Below are 19,076 nucleotides of genomic sequence, written 5' to 3'. Positions count from 1 at the left end.
TTGAGATCTAAGCTGTATCTGCATTAGGGGGCACTCCAAGCCCAGTAACGCGATGGTTCTACTCCTTACAGCTACCAACTAGGCAGAGATTCTTGTTTCCACCCTTTCTTTCTCCCAGACAAATAGAGTCCCTTTCTCTCTTCGGAGCCACCTGAAGCTGGGGGTGGGGTGACACAAACACCCCTGTGGCCACCACAACTGGTAACATACTAGGTAAGGCCTAATGCACAGGGTCTCACCCAAGGCTCATTGTAACCACTACCTTGCTACCATCTGTGTTTGTTCAAGGCCCTGGGGCTCTGCAATCAGCAGGTGGTGAAGACAGCCAGAATTGCTTTTTTCTCTCTAGGTGGTGAGTTCACCCAGGCTCTGGGCGGGTTCAGAGGTGCTTTCTGGAAGCCAGGAACTGAAGTCAAAGAGCTTAGAAGTTTGCCTTATGTTTTGTTGACTATTGCTGAGCTGGAACTCAAACCACAATTTGCAGTTCTTCCCACTCTTTCTTCCTCTTTCAATAGGAACAGGAGCTTCACTCCATGGCCACCACCAGCACAGGCTCATGGAAAGTACTCCAAGGCTACCACCAATGTTCCTTAAAGCCCAGACTCTTCAGTCAGCTTGTGGTGAATGCTCCCTGGCCTTGGACTCACACTTCAGGGTAGTGGGCTCCCCTCTGTCCCAAGGCAGGCCTAGAAGTGCCATCCAAGAGGCAAGGTCTAGAACTGGGGCTTTGGGAGCTCACTTAGTTCTCTAACCCTTGTGGCTGAGTGGGTACCTGACATGGAGGACCAAGTCCCCTTTACTTTTTCTTCAACTTTTCTCAAACAGTGTCTTCCATTAGCCACCACATCTGGGAATGTGCTGAGTCTCACCTGAAGCCAGCAAATCTCAGAGGCTCACCCAAAGCCTTTGGCATTACTACCTGGGTATTGCTGCTGGTTATTTGGGGTCCAAGGGTTTTTTTAGTCAGTAGATGATGGATCCTGCTGGGAATTGGCCCTTTCCTTTAAGGCAGCTGGTCCCCTTCTGGCTGGTTCCCTTCAGGATTGTCTGGAAATGTCTTCCAGGAGTCAAGTCCTGGAAAGGGGCCTTATTGCTGTGGTGCCCGATGCTGCTGCTGAGCTGGTGTCCAAGAGGCAAGAGAAACTCTCATTAACTCTCCTCTCTCCTTAAGTGGAAGGAAGGAATCTCTTTTGGAGTCACAAGCTGTGCAGCCTGGGGTTGAGGAAGAGATGACACAAGCATTCCTTTAGCTGGCCCAGATGGTGTCTCAGTATCTCAGTAGATTACATGCCCCTCGAGTACACTGGATCTGAGCCCCGTTCAGCACTAAGACTCACCTAGGAGTTGCAGTTGTTGTGACCTAAACTGTCTCTCAAATTTACTTAGAGCCCCAAGAGCGCTTCAGCCGTCACTGGCAATGCTTGCTGGAACTTCCAGTTGCTTTGATGGGCGATTCTCCTCTAGCTAGGGATGGTTTAGATACTCCTTCCATAGGCTTCCATCGGCTAAGTTCAGCCTGATTTTGCTTTCTGCTATGACAAGGCAGCACTGAGTTCAATGCAATGTCTCACAACTGCTGCACTCTCCCTCTGCCAAGTCCACAGATTCTCTCTCCACACCATGTGGTCACTACTGGGAGATCAGCAGGAGGTTGGGGGCGGGGGGGTGGTGGTGACAGGCTGCTGGCAATTCAAGACTGTCTTTTCATGATTTCATGTATTAATGCTAATAATATATTATAAATGTTTCTGTATTGTTATATAAAATTCATATATTAACCTTGGTATATGAAAGCACTCTCTACCAAACCAGAGTACATGCTAAAATATTATTATTATATGTAATACGTAATATAATGTATTCCAAGCATTCCTCAAACACACTGTTGGGCAATCACCTAGCCTACTTCCATATAAAACCAATTCTCCAAACTGAAAGGTGTCTATTAGAGAGCCCAGCTATTGTTGGCCTACCAAGCATACAGTCATTGGCTACACCTTTCAGTGACAGAATGTCACAGGATATTCTGAAATTTGTCTAGTCAATTGTGGACTAAAATTATACAAAATTAATTTCCTCTCCCTACACAAATATGTCACTAGAATAAATGAGATAATTTAAGAGAAATACCTTGAGATCTTACAAAGAAAACAAATTCTGTTTATTCAGGTTGTTGTAGTTTTTAGCATGAATTTTTAAATGCTGCATTGAAGTTGGTCTGAAGGTACGATCCAGCACTTTGCTATTATTGTATTCAAACATAAAGCTTCTGCAAAATTGGTTGCAATTTGCTTTCAGGCTGCCAAGATATGGTGGGATCTCTAATTACATTGATTTTGAGGTTGTGGAATTGTTTCCCTTTTAAAATCTGTGTGTAATGTAAACAGTTTATTTCATAAATAAAAGACATTTTTCAAGTTGACATATTGCAATTTTCAATAGAAATGTAAGCTACGTTGATGAATTCATTAGGAGGTATACAGTAAGGTGATGCTCATTTATTTCCAAGGGATGAATACTTCATGAATGCCTACTTTGTTTTTATTTTTTATTGATTTCTTTCTGAACAAAATAACAAAAATTCAAAATTGCCAAAGGGAGGAAATATAGGTGAATAGAAGCCTGTGAAAAAACAGAAAAAATTGCTACAGAAAAGACTCTATTAATTTAAATGCTATCTTCCCATTTTGTATATATATACTGAAAGCAGAAACTTTTCTGCTCCGAGGCCTTCCTGCTTTTCTATCTTCTGATATTCAGTCTTTTTCTTCCTTAGTTACCTAAACTCTACAGAGAGATGCTAGTCAAGGCTACTTAATCTCAGAGCATAAATGTGGGATCTAAACAGCAGGAGGTCTGAAGCATTACTTTAGTCTCATGACAGATCAATTTTTCCCCTTTAATTATCTCCTTCATTCTCCTTGGATCATTTATATCTGACAGAGAATAGCCTGTCCTCTAGAACAGCGATGTTCTTATTTATCCCTGAACCATGCCTTCCCAGAAGCAGAACTTCCTCTCCAAGGAAAAGTTGGGACCCAATTTCACATTTGACATTTCTGGACTGACAAAAATATGAAGTTTTCCTCTATTTTTATATTTTTCCTGTGAAGAAATAGGCTGAGTTCCACAAAGGATCATCACATGGTGTTTCATATTTGAGATATTAATACCTTATACAAAGAATTGTAACTCACCAAAAGAATGTTAAGACAAAATTTATACAATAGAACAAAAACATAACTGTTCTGATATCTGTATACAGTCATAAATCTCTTTAAATCAAAACGCATATATTAAGTGATACTCCTCAAATTTAGGAAATGATATACATTACATTCATGTCAATATTTTATTAGCACTATCAATATAATGCATTCATATTATTAGATTTAGTAATGCTAATTTAAATCTACATTAATAGAAAATGTAAGAAGGATGACAAAAATCTATTTTAAGAAAATAAAACAGATATTTGTACATATTTTCAAGTAGTTGGCACAAAATAGAGAAAGAATATAGATATATATTATATAAACACACACCATATACATATGTGTGTGTGTGTGTGTATATATATATATATATATATATAGTTAAAGAGATGAATAAGTTTAAATTGTGTGGGTAGTTTATTATAATAAACAAAGGAATTTATTCCCTTCTATATCTAAAATAATTTTGGCAGGAAGTTACTAACCTAGGAAATCATAAATTCTCCAGACCATTATAATCTCTTGTGGTACAAGGCTTCCAAATTGTAGGACTTACTTCATTATTTCTTCTAAATCACCAATTGTAGATATGTGCTTATAATGGCATTTCTAAACTTGAGCTGGAGTGTTGAGGGCAAGGTAAGTTGAGAATCTCCTGTTATGCTCCTCCCTATTGGAAATGACTATATTTTGCAGCAAAAAAATTGAGATTAATCTTTCTTTAAACTTACTTTTGAATACAAATGGCTCTAGTTGGGGGAAGAAAGTTGTGCTGGCTGCTGACCTATGCTTAAAATTACAAGTTTCTTCACTTAACATAATGACCTCCAGCTCCATCCATGTATTTACTAATGACAGAATATCATTCTTTTTTATGGCTGAATAGTATTCCATTGTTTATAAGTACAATATATTATTTATTCATCCATTAATTGGACACATAGGTTGCTTCCAAATCTTGGCTATTGTGCATAATGCTTCAGCAAACATGAGAGTGAAGATATCTCTTTGATATACGCATTTCCTTTCTTTTGGGCACATAACCCAGCAGTGGAATTATCAGATTGTATAACTAAAGAATATAAACGGAATGCTTGTTACACAAAGGATAAATGCTTGAGATACCCAAGTTTTCATAATGTGGCAATTATATATTTTATAACGGTGCCAAAATATCTTATGTGCCCCCATAAATGTATGAACCTACTATCTAATCACAAAAATTTAAAAAATCATAGACAAAATTTAAAAGTTCTTAAAATTTATTGTTGAAGGATCTTTAATTTAGTATGTTATTTCTGTACCCACTAGTGAATCTCTGGATATTGGAACAGAAATTTTCTTCATATAATTCTGATTTTTTGAAATTTTCTTTGCTAGAAATGCAATCTTTAAAATTTTAACTAACTTGTAAGAATATTTTGTGCTATACTCAGAGGAAGATTTTTTTGTAATAAACTTCATATTTAAAAAGGTATTAATTGATGAACCCGAAATGAAAAATATAATGCCACTGGCTTGTACTGTTTTTATGTTTGAATTTTATAATAATTTATGCAGTATAATTTCTGTTACAATTAATGTAAATAATAAAATCTATTTTATTAAAACAGGGCTAACATAAGGTCATGACCAGGCTATTAGCAAATTTATTTCTTGCATAAAATTACTTTGAGAGATAATCACTATTGACAGAAGATGAATGTTTTTTAAAAACCTGCTTTCTATGGGAAACAAATGTGATGTATGCATTTCAAATATTTTCAAAATACAAGCATAATTTATTTTATTAGTAGAAAGACTTTCATTTAATCCAACAGTCTTTATTGTTAGCAAGCATAAACTAATTCCTGAATTGCTGGCATTCAAATTTTGCAGAGATTTTCATGATTTTGTTCTGATGTGCTTTTAATTCTCATATAAACAAAAATTATAAAGAAGTCAGTTTAAGGAGTGGTGGTAATGACTATTTTAGGATAAGATAATTAAACTAGCGTCTATCAATCAGTGAGTGCTTACTATAATTCAGGCATCATAAATTCTTTATAGTGGCTATTTTTTTCAACACCTGTGAGAAGTAGGCAGCATTTTACCCATTTAAATTGAGAATAACTTTGAGAAGACTTAATAATTGTTCACAAAATCATACAGTAACCAAATTTTATTGTCAATTTGCAGATTCAGATATTAATTATTTTAATAGCTATGACCCTAACCCCTTTTTCATACTGCCTTTGGATGTCTCATTCACACTGAAGAAATGAATAGTCTGATTGGGCACGGGAAGTAGTCACCTGGTGTTTGTAACTTGGGAGAAAACATACAAGAATATAAAAATTGTGTTAAATCATAGAAATTTAAAGCTGTCAACAAAATGTTGAGTTCAGATGGTCCAAACCCTCTAACTGAGAACACTGAGACACAAAATGGAAAATGGCCAAATGGCATTACAGACAGATCACATCAAATAAGCATTTAATTTATCAACAGTTGATTTTATAGTCTAACTCTGTAGTGACAGCCTAAAATGTCATAAGACCAGTCCTTGAATTCATTAAAGAGATGTTTGGTGAGATGAGATTTTGATGAGAAGACAATGATGGAGAATTTTGAACCTAGTCATCAAGTTCTGTGGAGCATTTACAAAATAAAACAAAATAAAAACTGCTAGTCTTTATAATTAGGCTTTATAAAATTTCTATTATTTAGAAAAATATATATATCGAGCATGTTCAAAGCACCAGCCCCTGTTTTAGGTGTTGCTGCATTTATTATTTCATTGCATTCAAACATATTGAAACTATTTACATGATCAGTTACATAGGATTAATACTAAATTGTGTTGGCAAGAATAGTCATTTTAGAATTATCCACCAATTCCACATTCATGGTTTGAAATTTACAAATTCCCTTAATAGCAGTGTAGTGTGAATCTAAAGCTTTTTTTCTCCTGGCTTTATTGAAATATAATTGACAAACAAAAATAATATATATTTAAAATGTACATGATATTTAATATATGTGTACCTTGCTTCCAAGAATTAAGCTAGTTAATATATCCATCACCTCACAGTTACCATTATTTTGTGTGTGTGATGAGAATACTTAAGAAGATTAGCACATTTTAAGTATACAATAAAGTATTATTTATGCTAGTCACTGCTCTGTGCATTAGATCACTACAGCTTATTCTTCTCGCATAACTTAAATTTTGTATCCTTTGACCAACATCTCCCCATTTCTTTCCATACCTAGCCCATTGCTACCACCACTTTACTCTCTACTTTTATGAATTCAGCTATTTTTCATATTTCACATATAAGTGAGATCATGTAGCATTCGTCTTTTTGTGTGTGACTTTTTTCACATAGTATAATGTTCTCCAGTTTCATCCATACTCTTGCGAATGGTAGAATTTCCTCCTAAGGCTGCAAAACATTCCATTGTATGTATGTAATATATATGAAATGTATATGCATGCATGATATATATGTAATGTACATAAATGTAGGCAATATATGTAATGTATATACACTCATGCAATATATATCACATGTATATACATACATGTAATGTGTGGTGATATACACACATGTGACATATGTGACATTTATGTGTGCATGCTATATATGCAGTGTATGCACATGCATGTAATGTGTGTAATGTATAGCACACATATAATATATGTGTGATGTAACATGTATATGTGTAGTATATATGCACATATAAGTTAGAAATAGGGATACCTTCTGATCTTAAGCTTTCTAATCTAAATGCATCATGTAGGTGATTTTATCATTATGTGTGCATCAGAGTGTACCTACACAAGCCCAGAAGCTATGGCCTAGATAAGTAGTAAGTTTCTAGGCTTGTGTAGGTACACTCCTAGGCCTGTTGCTCCTAGGCTACAAATTTGTACAGCATGTTATTGTACTGTACACTGTGGGCAATTGTAACACAATGGGGGTATCTGTACATATAAACATGTCTAAATATACAAAAGGTATAGTGAAAGTATAGTATTAAAATTTTGTAGGACCACTGTCATATATGTGATTCATCAGTGACCAAAATTTCATTATGCAATTATGTGTATATAGCTCAAGACTTTCTCTTTTTCTCCATCTCTCTTTATATATGCATACATATATACATACACAACATATGAATGAATAAAGAAAATATGTATAAATGCATGTGTGTGTATATATATATATTTGTACACACACACAAATTTTCTCTATTTATTTATGTGTTTTCAATGGACAGTTAAGCTGTTTCCATGTCTTCACTATGGTGTAATGCCACAGTGAACATGAGAGTGCAGATATCTCTCCAACACACTGATGATTTCCTTTGAAAATAAACCCAGAAGTGGAATTGCTGGATACCTGGTAACTCTATTTTTAATTTTTTGAGAAACTTTCTTTTTTTTTTTTTTTGTGAGCATGTATTTTTATTTTTTATTTTTATGTATTTATTTTTTTTAATTGGATTATAGGTTTTGGGGTACATGAGCAGAGCATGCAAGACAGTTGCGTAGGTACACACATGGCAGTGTGCTTTCTTTTCTTCTCCCCTTCACCCACATTTGGCTTTTCTCCCCAGGCTATCCCTCCCCACCTCCCCCTCCCACTGGCCCTCCCCTTTTCCCCCCAATAGACCCCAGTGTTTAGTACTCCCCTTTCTGTGTCCATGTGTTCTCATTTTTCATCACCCACCTATGAGTGAGAATATGCGGTGTTTCATTTTCTGTTCTTGTGTCAGTTTGCTGAGGATGATGTTCTCCAGATTCATCCATGTCCCTACAAACGACACAAACTCATCATTTCTGATTGCTGCATAATATTCCATGGTGTATATGTGCCACATTTTTCCAATCCAGTCTATTATCCATGGGCATTTGGGTTGATTCCAGGTCTTTGCTATTGTAAACAGTGCTGCAATGAACATTCGTGTACATGTGTCCTTATAGTAGAAGGATTTATAGTCTTTTGGATATATACCCAGTAATGGGATTGCTGGGTCAAATGGAATTTCTATTTCTAAGGCCTTGAGGAATCGCCACACCGTCTTCCACAATGGTTGAACTAATTTACACTCCCACCAACAGTGTAAAAGTGTTCCTCTTTCTCCACATCCTCTCCAGCATCTGTTGTCTCCAGATTTTTTAATGATCGCCATTCTAACTGGCGTGAGATGGTATCTCAATGTGGTTTTGATTTGCATCTCTCTGATGATCAGAGAAACTTTCATACTGTTTTCTTTAACAGCTGTACCTATTTACATTTTTACCAATGGTGTACAAATGTTCACTTTTCTATATATCCTCAGCAAGACTTACCTTTTTCTTTTGGAAATAGGCATCCTAACAGGTGTGAGATGATATCTTCTTGTACTTTCGATGTGCAGTACCTTGATGATTAGTGATGTTGAACATGTTTTCATATATCTATTGGTCATTTCTATGTTTTCTTTTGATAAGTGTTTGTTGAAGTCATTTTCCCATTAAACAATGTTATTTTTTTGCTTTTGAGTTGTTTGAATTCGTTACAGTATATGTAAGATATTAACACTGTCTTAGTTTAGGCCTCCATCATTAGACTAATTCATTAGACTGGGTAACTTGTAAACAATAGAAATGTATTTCTGAAGTTCTAGTAGCTGGAAAGTTTAAGATCAAGACGCCAGCAGATTCAGTTTCTGGTGAAGGCTCATACATGGTGGCTTTTAGCCATATGCTAACATGGTGGAAGGGCAAAGGGACAATCAAGCTCCCTAGTACCTCTTTTATAGGGGCACTGATCTAATTCATGATGATGGGGTCCTCGTGACCTAATTAATTTTCAAAGGCTCCAGGTGTTAATACCATCAAATTGGGGATTAAGTTTCAACATATGAATTTAAAGGTGATGTGGGGATTCAGACTACAGCAAGCCTCTTATCAGATGTATGGTTTTCTTTTATTTTCTATTTATTTATTTATTTTGGGAAGGTTCTGGCTCTGAAACCTAAGCTGGAGTGCAGTGGCACCATCTCATCTCACTGCAACCTCCACCTCCCAGGGTAAAGTCATCCTCTCACCTAAAAACCTCCCCAGTAGCTAGGATGTCAGGCACATGCCACCACAACCAGATAATTTTTGCATTTTTGTAGAGAACAGGGTTTTGCCACGTTGCCAGCCTGGGGTTGAATTCCTGAGCTAAAGGAATACACCACCTTGGCCTCCTAAAGTGCAGGGATTACAGGCCTGAGCCACTGCACCCAGCCAGATGAATGGTTTCAAATATTTTCTCTCATTCCATAAGTCACAGGTTGTCTTTTCACTCTGCTGATTGTTTCTTGTGGGATCCAGAAGCTTTTTAGTTTGATACAATCTCAGAATACTAATGCTTTGAAAAAAGAGTGCCTTTAGTATTTAGATATACCTTGATATATCAAAGTAATTCTTAAGCCATTGGTTGTGTATATATCACTATACAAGTTTTCATATGCCACAATATTATACTGTATTTTATGAGTGATTTAAAAGAGCTTCAGGAACAATTTTCATTATAAATAATTTTTCTGTAATGACTTTATGACCATATTCATAGAATAGTTTAGTTAGGTCTATCTGTCTACATATCTATATGATTTATTAGAAAAAAAATATTGAGCAAATATACATGTGACCCAGAACCAGTTTCTAGATCCTTGTTTCTGATATCATTGTCTTTAATCTGCACTATGGCATGTTGCTGAAAATACAGATTCTTGCATCTGCTTCAGACCAACTGATTCAGAATCTCTGAAGGCTTGATCCATGGATCTGCATTTTTAACACAACTCTTACTGATTTATATGCATGCTAAATTTGAGAAGTCTTACTCTATATTTTCAGTCCAAAGCTTTCCCACACTGCTAGAGGTAGTTTAAGTTAGTAGCTATGTAAAGTTTTCCTTTGCTTATTTCTGCTATGTAATGTTGGAGATTTCATTTCACATGAAATCAAAGCTTTTGAAAATGGAAAACAGTGTTCAACACTCAGCGGATTCCCAAGGGATTTTAAAATATTACAATTGTGGAAAACTGTTTAAAACAGGCTTTTAAATATATGGGATCTTGAGGTCAAGAGGAGGACAAAATGAGCTTTTACATGTGTATGTTTTATGAAACAAATAAAGAATAAACTGCTTCCTTCATTCTCACATAATGAAAACCTTTATACAATCAAATTAAATAAATAACTGCAAGAAGGGAAATTATTTAGTGATTAATGGATATCCTGTACTCTTTTGTAATACAGTCTTTGAATTGCAGTCATAGAGATTATCTTAAAAGGTCACCTTGTCCTTCTCTTGACCTCCAGGCCTCATGGTTTTAAAACTATTTTTAAAAGATTTCCACAACTGCAATATTCTGAAATCCTCTGGAACCCACTTAGTGTTGAACAGCCTTTTCCATTATCAAAAGATTCTTTCTTCCCTCCCTGTTTTGCAATTAAAATTCATTTTTCTCTTTTGTGTTTTCAACAAAAATGGGAAATAGCTGGTCACCACAATCTGTGGAACAACTCTTCATGGAAGACTATTAACAATGTCCCTTTAATCACTCCTTCTCAAGCCTAAATGATATAAGTTCTTCTAACCCTTCTTAGAATTTTCCTATTTTCTAACCCTTCTTTGTTTCTTTTCTTCTATCATGAGCTCACTTCCTTCTTCTTAAGTTCTGAGGTGTGAAACTAGACACAGTAGGATTTCACTGGTGCTGCATATAATGGGAGGATTACCTTGCCGTTCATATTTACTCTACTCCTACTTATGCATCCTGTAGAACTCTGAGAAGTGCAGATAAGATGTAAATGGATGTCCTGATGTTCATGGTCTTGAATAATTTCATAGCATTTCTCATAAAGATATGGATGTTATTCCCAGGAACCTGGCTAGTTTGTATCATAGGTAATTGCTTTCTGCCTATCTATAGCATTCTAAGTTTCAATTAGATGAATTATTCTTCACTTTCACTAGTAAAGCCATTATTGCAGAAGTTGTTTGAGCAGAACAGAACAGCTCTGCATTTTAAAAGAGGGAGAGAGGACCACTTTATACTCAGCTTGTAAAGAGGCTAGCATTCCTTAGGAGTATGAAAGAGTAATACAGAGTCCCGCTTCCCAGATAGGGCACAGGGTCCTCCAACACGCTCGTTATTTATTTTCGTTTTACCTTTAAATGGATTAGTTATCCTGAATCTTAACCCCCAAAAACAAAAAACAAAAAACAAAAAACATCCTTGATAATGGCTCTTCTTCACCAATTCCAGTGAAACTTTCAGTAAAAGATGTTTAAAATAGAACATGATATTCACAATTTCAGGAGTCAGATGTTCGCATGTTGCACTGATCTAACTAAAAATGCAGAGAATTTGCTCTTGTTTTGCTGTTTTTGTTGTAGTTGTCTTCTTTCTTTTTGGATAAAGGCAAAGACATTATATACACTCATAGTTCTATAAAAACATATTGAGTATTTATGCGTCAGTGCATATATCAATCTGTCATCAGAGGTTCTAAAACAAGTTTAGAGAAGTCTGAATTTCTGTGTGTTCTGTCTTTTCAGAATAATTTTTTCTTTTAAAAATGTTTTCTTAGGTGCTATCTCATTTGAACTTCCGGACTTTTTTTTATTACCTTTCTTTTTCTTCCTGCTTCCCTTATACTTTTCACATCTTTGTTTTAACCTGTTTGTATTTACATGCAGTCTGCAGACCCTTGAATGTAGGTGAAAACCAGATGACTTAGGCAGCCAGTTTTCTTGTGAAAAAAGTGAATTCACAAGCACATGCTTACCGTCTCATTTTCCATGTCTTTCCCTATTTTCCTACTCTGCTACATTCTTTCCACTCTCAAGTCTGCTTACAGGAACTTAGGAGAGTTTTACAAACATTAAATGTTTACCCTCAATCTTCAAACTATAAATGTCACCTTGCCATTCACATGTTTTAATAGAACCTACTGCCTCTAGGATAAAATCTATATTTCTTTGTACACATTTTATAATTTGTATTATGCTCTGCTATGCAGAAATAGTCTGCTTTTCAGCTTCTCTGCTCTCTTTCATACTGCCCCCACCCCAAATTGTCATTTCCCAGTTTATGATTGTTTAACTCCTTTTGCTTTTAAATACATCTTGGTGTGGTTGAAAAATTATATAATCTTCCTAGCAATAAGGTGTGGCTCATGTATTTCGTGCATTTGTGGGGCTTCTACAAGTTTCCATTTGCAGGACATTGTTTCCTTCTTGATGTTTCCATGGCCATTAAAAAAGCATTTTTTACATCATCTAGCATGTTTTAAAATGTGTTTTGTTTTGTCATCTGCCCTTTGTTCTAGAAAATGTGCTTTTAGATATCAAAATTATATAATCATTTCTTTATTCATTCATCCAGTAAATATTTTATGGAGGCATTCTGTAGATCAGATACTATTTTGTGTGATATAACACTGGTGAAAGAAACAAAGGTCATGCTTTCCTGTTGCTTTTTTTTCCTTTTTATTGAGAAGGAGACAAAAAAAAAGTGGAAAAAATAAGTTTATTCCAGGTTGTGATAGAAAACAAAACAGAAAGGTAATAAAAAGTGATTTCATATTTGGTCTATATCAAGGAAAATGTTTAGAAAAAGCATATTTGAGGATATGACTCTTAAGCTGAGATCTGAATGATCTTTACTTCTGAAGATCTAGGAGAAGAAAGTTTCAGACAGAGGAAACGGCATATGCTAGGTACAAACAGTGAGAATGAGCTTGCTATTTGGAGGACTGGAAAGAGGTACAGTGTGACAAGAATACAGTAAAGGTAGAGGAGCATAGCCAGCGATGAGATGGGACGGACAATCAAGAACCATACTTAACTATGTCATTAATAGAAGTTCTTCAGTAAGAAAGAATGAGACTCTGTCTGAAAAAATAATATATTTTTACTATTATTGTAATGTTTATATAAATATTATATTTAATATGCCTTAGCTATGTAATGACCACTGGACAAACAAGGAAACTGAATAATAGATTTTGATTCATAAGCTTCAAATATTTGAATCTAATAATGGCCAAAGCACTTTCATATATTATATAGCACAGTATAGACTAGTATCCACATCAGAGACAATCTTTTTACACCATAAATATATGAAATGTGTTTGAAGCTGTAAAAAACTGGAGACTGTTACTGAAGACAGTCTGTTGATGCACACTGCTCTTTTGTAATTATGAAACAAATTTGTAAAGGAGAAAATAAAAAAGACATTATAAAAGAAAGAGACCTATTAAAATGTGGAAAGAAACTGGGTGTTTTGTGAATGTCAATCTTTCTTTAAATATACTCAACATGTATTGGATCATAATCTCTTAAAAGACAGAAATTATTTTATTAGTTTTTATTAATTTTGAAGTATGTAATGTCTCTTTATAGATATTTAATTAAATAAAAATATATACCCCATATTATATTTTAAACATTCACCTTCATTTGCTTAAACAATTAAAGTAACTTTTTAAAAATCCCAGAAATTCAAGTACAGTTTTTTGTCTATACTTTCACAACAATGTTAATATCTACCTTTTGTCTATAAAATGTATTGGACTCAATCTTCAAATAATTTTCTACATTTATTTCTTCTTTTCTGAAAAATAAACATTGAGAGTGGCCTATCATAATTAAAAAGTAAAACAAATCACATAATAATATTCTAAAGCAGAAAAATGCTACACTACAGGACCGTTTTCTCTTCTGAGGCATTTGGCAGATGGGGAGGATCACTGTGATTCTTGATGAGTGGGAAGTAAGAACACCTCCACATTGTACTATGGACAAGTGTCAGTTGACAAGTACTTTTTTTGTGTAAACTTTTGTGAAATCTAATATTTTGCTTTTATACTGTGAAGTGGTTATGCTCAAACAATACCCATTTTGAGATTCTCTAATGACGCCTAACATACATCAGAGGCCGGGAATTCCCTGCAATATGTCCTTAGGCTTGTCAACCAGATTTATTCATAAATGAGAATAAATGAGCATGTCAGCATAAGTTATTGTGGTAATTTGTGAAACACTTAATGAGATATTTTCCGAGCTCATAAAGGGAAGAGCTATGTCATTAAATTACTGCACAATAACTTTATTTTGATACTGTAAGTGAGCTGATATTTTATCAAAAATGACATTCTGATGCATCAGTGAACTGAAGATGAACAATTAAATGTTCCATTGAAAGAGGTCTGATGTTACTTAAAGGTAAAGATTTGCAAAAGAATGTGAAGTAAGAAAAAAAGTTATTTTGAATACATTGGTGACATTTTTAACTTATCAGAAGGTTGGCCAGGTTCAGTAGCTTATGCCTGTAATCCTAACACTTTGGGAGGCCCAAGGCAGGCAGATCACCTGAGGTCAGGAAGTCGAGACTAGCATGGTTAACATGGTGAAACCTTATATCTACTAAAAATACAAAAATTAGCTGGGCATGGTGGTGGGTGCCTGTAATCCCAGCTACTGGAGAGGCTGAAGCAAGAGAATCACTTGAACTCGGGAGGTGGAGGTTGCAGTGAGCCAAAATAGCACCACTGTACTCCAGCCTGGGTAACAGAGAGAGACTGTCTCAAAAAAAAAAAAAAAATCTTGGAAGTTATAAAAATGATACATCCAAACATTTCATGTGTAACGAGCATGTATTATTCTTTTTTGAAATTATTATTTTACTTTAAGTTCTGGGGTACATGTGCAGAACATGCAGGTTTGTTACATAGGTATACATGCGCAATGGTGGTTTGCTGCATCCATCGCCCCATCATCTACATTATATATTTCTCCTAATGCTATCCCTCCCCTAGACCCCCACTCCTTGACAGGCCCCAGTGTGTGATGTTCCCCTCCCTGTGTCCATGCGTTGTTCTTTAATATAGATGCAAACATCAAGTGCTTACAGGATGCTTAAGGGATAAACAACTCTTAACAGTATTCCCACGGAGAAAATCAGATCACCATGGGTGTTAAATTCATAGTGTTGGGAAGAAGAAATAAAAGGACATGAATCCAAGAGAAAGAAGAATGTGAGAATGTATCTCTATTAGGGAAGTGTTTAAAAATAAACTGTATTAAACAGTAGATAAGGGAGGGTGGTGAGATTGGCAAATACCACAAAATATTGTATCAGCAGGAAAAACGAAATAAAATAAAAATAAAGGGAGGAGTGGCTATTGGAATGGAAAACATCTCCACCTGCATGGACAAGGGGCAGCTTTTGTTTGCTAGACATTAACATTGGCAATATAAAATTTGTGAAGAAACTATTTCATTGTGTGTACTCTTCAACCCTTTACTGTCATGTCTATGGTATACAGAGATTCAGTATAAGTATTGTAATGCTAGTAGGAACAGAAACAAAAGATCCAATCTCAAGGTTTGCATACCTCAAAGGCAATGCATGAAATAGTTACAGCCTGTATAAATAAGGGCGTACGAGTCAAAACAGTAAAACGTGCATATTGATAGGCCTTCATGATACATTATTATAAGCATAACTCATAAATGCATTCCTTTTAATTGTGGCTTTATTTTGTCTCCCTTGATTTATTTAGATAGATAAGACACCTTTCTAAAATCACTCACCTATGGCTTTTATTTAATTTGGTAAGAAGATACTCCCTGGCTTTCTTCCTTGAATTAAAGCTAGGTCAGATAAATAAGAACTGGTAGGTGCTAATCCTAAACCTGAGCAATAGATTGAGACTTCATAAGAAAATGTCTGTTGGGAACTTACTGGAGATTGGGCTGGAGGTAAGGAACTGAGGATGCACTTAGGTATAAGAGGTTCCCTTCCCAGTAGAGCCTGTAATTTAAGTAGAGAGTAGAAGACACACATAAAATAAAAGTGAGTTGTAAATGAGTGCACTAAAAAAGTGCCATAATTCTTTAGAAAGAGAATAAACAAAGAAGAAGTTGACAGTTAAGAAGACTGTGGACAGGAATGCCTGCAAATGGGACACAAAGCCAAGGCAGTAATAGTAATTTTTTTGCATGCTTTGCAGTTATGCAAAAATTGTATACGTATTATTTAATTTCCTTGTTGCAAGAACCATGCCACAAGCACATTACTAACTTGCTGATTTTTAAGCTACTGATCCTCAAGGAATTTCATAGTAAAGCTGGGAGTCAAATTCAGGCCCCAGTTTTATTACTTTACCATTTGTGGTACAGTGTTATTCAGTGGAGTACTTAGGGCATGAGGTAGACCTTTTATGGAAAACATTACCAAAACCATGGAGGCGCAGTGGTTCACTCCTGTAATCCCAGCACTTGGGGAGGCCAAGGTGGTCAGATCATGAGGTCAAGAGATAAAGACCATCTTGGCCAACATGGTGAAATCCCATCTCTACTAAAAATGCAAAAGATTAGCTGGGCGTTGTGGCACGCACCAGAAGTCCCAGCTATTCAGGAGGCTGAGGCAGACTCCATCTCAAAAAAAAAAACAAAAAAAAAATGCATGGGACCTAGCATTCAGATCCTGGCTTTACTTCGTTTTAACTATGTGACTTATGACAAATTACTGTGCCTCCTTTTTATCTATAGATCATGAAAAGAATATTATTCACTCACAGGGTTGTTTTGAGAATTAAACAAAACAGTATGTGCAGAGTTGTTAGACCAGTATCTAGCACATATTAAGCCAACAGTTCTAAAATTGGGGGTTTTAGATAGCATTTACAAACTTAAAACTTATTGTACACCCTAAAGGATTTATGTAGATTATAGTTATCAATGTTTACATATAAGAATTTAAAAATATTTCTTTATTAGTTAATTTAACATTATAATAATTGTAATTATAAGCTAAACCAGCATTTTATAGGAAAAAAGAAATTATATTTTACAGACCAAAATATTAATTGATACGAATAGCATTCTTTTACATTTGTGCAAGTCTCTATACTGTTTGACTTAATAAAACGGAGCTGAATTATTCTGTCTGCTTCTGCATGCAATCTGGCGTGAAATGCTGTTTTTGTAGACTTAAATAAAGAAACTCTGGTCTCACACAGATATATAGTTGGAAAAGAAACGAATAAAAGCTTTTCATGTAATTGTGGCTATTCTCATTTGATGCTACACCAAAACTTGGCATATGGTAGTTTCTTAATATTTAACTGCAAGGTGAAATATGAAATCATATCCATTAACTTTTTGAACTCTTGAAATCCAGCGATTATATTCTCTGAATGCATCTACTAAAGCATAACTTTATATTATTACGTGAGGATCATTTGAAATGCTGGTTAATTGAATTATGCCAATCTTCAAATGTTAAACAGATTTTTATTAGGCAATATCAGAAAATCACATTTATTGTTACCAACAATTGCTTTAGGGAGGTCTTGAATTCTTAGAAAGATCTGAAGCTTATATTGACAGAGGCAAGTATTCTATACTTCTTATTTTTGCTTGAAATCTTGAATTTTATTATTAGCAACAAACAATGTCGGTTGTTTCATTTGAAGTGTAAGCTTACTTTGTTCATTTTAAAAAACATTTCTGCCAAATATCCTCTGAATAATTGTAGTTATTCTGTCAATTGTTCTTTCAAGTAAAAATGATTTTCCATGTAAAAAGCAAAAGCAGCTAGTTCAACTCTAAAATTACATAATTGAATAACTGCTGTTTCTCATGATGATCATCAAACTTTAGTATACAGCAAAAGCACTTACATACATTTTCCATTTTATCACATGGAAGAGTAAAAAGGACATATTAAACACATGTTATTTAGTACAATGTTTAATGCTTCATGGAACATCGTTATATGAATCTGGCTTTTTTTTTTTAACTATGAGTGTGTGATGGTGAAGAATACAGTGACTATTAGCACAGCATGATACAGCTTCCTTAATTTGTGCCCAAAAACCATCAGTTTTCTCCATCAGTACTTTCGCACCCCGAATGCACTGTAAAAACTGGAAACTACACTTCACCATTACAAAAATGGTTTTGACCTCATAAATCCCATGGATGTGTTTGGGACTTTTAGGAGTCCTGACCACACTTTGAGAACTATCGCACTAGGTTTTCATGTTAGCTACTATTACTATGAAGAAGAAAGTGTCAAGGTTTGTGCAAAACATTGGTAGACTAGATAAATGTGAATGACCAAATCAGGTAGGAAATTCATTTGAAAAGTAAGAGTCAGATTGAGTCTTACTAGACATAAAATCACTAGAGTCACCAGACAGAAAATATATAAAACACTAGAGTCACTAGACATAAAATATTACCTGTTTTCTAGGCCATATGAAGTCCTGATGAAGTATAGAGGGATAATTTTATACAAAATAAATATAGTATTCATATGGATATCGGATGTATAGTTAAATGGTCATAGAGTCTTTGTGGATCTGAATTATTCACTATTGTTCAAGTGTGTTATTTTTGTGGATCTAAATTTATCCTACTTGATGTGTATGACGTTACATGAAATTATTCCATAGCATCTAGCCCAAAAGACAAGGAAATTCATATATTCACGGAGCACTTATTGACTAGAATGCAACTCACATCTTATGGTTCAACTGTGTGTGCTTTATTAACATAAATACAGGAAGAGTGAGTATATATTTAATAGATGCAATGTTTGAAAGTTGTGTCTTGGTGACATTTTTTTTGTATGCTTCTAAAAAAAGTATTTTTCTGTCACTTCTATATGGCCTCTCATTTACAATTATATCCACCTGGAAAAATTCATTAATCATGTCTATTTTGTTCATTATATTAAAATCATCTTTAAAATTTAGAATTCACTTATTCATGTAGTACTTCATATTTTATAGTAAACTTTTTGATA

The 19,076-nt window shown here is 34.8% G+C and overlaps 1 long non-coding RNA gene across 10 annotated transcripts in view; it reads left to right on the top strand.

Moving 5' to 3' along the window:
* The window catches only part of LOC118148977 (uncharacterized), a 249,449-nt gene that overhangs the window by 74,949 nt on the left and 155,424 nt on the right, over positions 1–19,076 (top strand). The window lies entirely within an intron of this gene.

This window comes from Callithrix jacchus, chromosome 17 (assembly GCF_049354715.1).
Source record: "Callithrix jacchus isolate 240 chromosome 17, calJac240_pri, whole genome shotgun sequence".
NCBI lineage: Eukaryota > Metazoa > Chordata > Mammalia > Primates > Cebidae > Callithrix > Callithrix jacchus.
This window is presented reverse-complemented; position numbering and strand designations above follow the sequence as displayed.